General features: G+C 38.7%; 1 non-coding gene across 1 annotated transcript; it reads left to right on the forward strand.

The window, feature by feature from the left end:
* Positions 1-464: 464 nt before the first annotated feature.
* Positions 465-571, forward strand: LOC141635225 (small nucleolar RNA R71). Its single transcript, XR_012539926.1, has one exon. It is a non-coding gene; the product is annotated as a small nucleolar RNA R71 (small nucleolar RNA).
* The last annotated feature ends 1,484 nt before the right edge of the window (positions 572-2,055 follow it).

A 2,055-nucleotide genomic window follows, 5' to 3' on the forward strand; every position in this document is an offset into this window, starting at 1 on the left:
TGTAATAGTTTGAATAAGGGGTACCACTCTTGTATGCTTGGAAAGCATTCACATGTTCATTTGTTCCCCTACATTCACTTTGGTCATGTCCCAAAGTTCCACAATTGTCACATATCCCACTTGGGATTGATGAAGATGCCGTCATGGCATTAACATGATGCCTTGGTGATTTTGAGGCTTCTTCTAGTCTAGCCATAGCTTTTTCAAACATCAAATTGATGGTATCAATGTGAGCACTAAGTTGAGCACCCAATTGAGTAATGGAGTCCACTTCATGCTTTCCTCCTCTAGTAGCCTTGCGAGGTCTACTATATTGTGAGTTATGGACCGCCATTTCCTCAATTTTGTTCCAAGTTTGATTGTCATCAACTTCGGTGAACATTTCATTTGATCCCATGTTGAGAATGATCCTTGAATATTCATAAAGACCGTTTCAAAATTGTTGTACCAAGAACCACTCGCTAAGTCCATGGTGAGTACATGAGCGACAAATTCCCTTAAATCGCTCCCAAGCTTCATACAAAGATTATTCATCCCTTTGCTTAAAGCCCGTGATTTGAGCTCTTAGCATGTTAGTCTTTTCCGGTGGATAGAACTTTTTGTAGAAAGCTAGAGCCAACTTTTTCCAAGAATCAATTCCGAGAGTAGCCTTATCTAGGCCTTTCAACCATTGTTTCACGGTGCCAATTAGAGAAAAAGGAAATAAGACCCATCGAATTTGGTCTTGAGTTACACCGGTTTGAGAAATCGCATCACAATAGTCACAAAAAGTCTCCATATGAAAATGAGGGTCTTCACTAGGCATCTCCCCAAATTGGCTTCTTTCGACTAATTTGATAAATGCGGATTTGGCAATAAAATTTCCGGTTAGATGTTGTGGTGTTGGAGTACCATTGGGTAGGTTCTCCTCGGTGGGTACGGAATGTGATGAAAACTTAGGCATTGTGGGTTGATTTTGTGTTGGATTTTGTATTGGGTTCTCCTCACCTTCTCTTGCAAAAGGGTTGATGAACTCAATAGTATTTGGTTGAATATCTACAACCTCACCAATACCTCTCAAAGTTCTCTTAGCAAGTCTTCTATTGGTTGTCAAAGTTCTCTCAATTTCGCGATCAAAGGGTAACAAGTAACCTTGTGACCTTCTAGACATGCAAAATATCAAACAACTCCAAAACAAATAGAACAAACCTTGAGGAGTTTTACTTCCCCAAGGCAAAGCAAGACACAACTAATAACAATATAAGAAAATCTAAATCAAGTTAACACCGTCCCCAGCAACGGCGCCATTTTTGGTCGGGACTAAAATCTTTCGGTTACTTGTCGTTAGGAACACCTAAACCAAAACACAATTTATAACTTCACAAACAACTCTACAATTAGTAAAGAGGCAAGTAAAGGTCGGATCCCAAGGGACGGGAATTGAGATGAGATTTCTATTGCAACTAGTGGTGTCTTAGGGGTGTCACAATTGGGGTTTGATGTAGAAGATCACTAAACTAAATAGCAATGAAAGTGAAAAAGCAAGATGAATTAAAAGGGATGTAAACAATTGATAAAAAGCACTAGGGTGTCATGGGGTCATAGGGGATTCATGGGAATTGATCATACAAACATATTCTCAAGTTATAAGCAATCAATTATTGTTGTGATGGATCGAGTTGGTTTATATCTTACAATCCTAGGAAAGTTTGGGTCCCGGAGCCGAATCGATTAGATTGTACAACACCTACAAGTCGACTTAGTCTTCCCTACTCAACAACATGCATGGTCTAATAAGACTCGAGTTGGTTTATGTCTTACAAGTCTCATTGAAAAGATAGGTGATGAGTAAAAAATGCAAGGATTTATAGGCTCACATTTAATCAAACATAACATGTGCATGAGTTGAGATCACAACAAGCAAGCAAATAAACTATAAAAGCATATTAATTTAAGCATGAATCATTCCCCATGTTGGTTTCCCCTAATTACCCATTAACCCTAGCTAAGGAACTACTCACTCATTATCATGTTGAACATGCTAGCAAGGTTGTCAATCATACCAACAAAGTGAAA

The sequence above is a fragment of the Silene latifolia genome, chromosome Y (genome assembly GCF_048544455.1).
Source record: "Silene latifolia isolate original U9 population chromosome Y, ASM4854445v1, whole genome shotgun sequence".
Lineage (NCBI taxonomy): Eukaryota > Viridiplantae > Streptophyta > Magnoliopsida > Caryophyllales > Caryophyllaceae > Silene > Silene latifolia.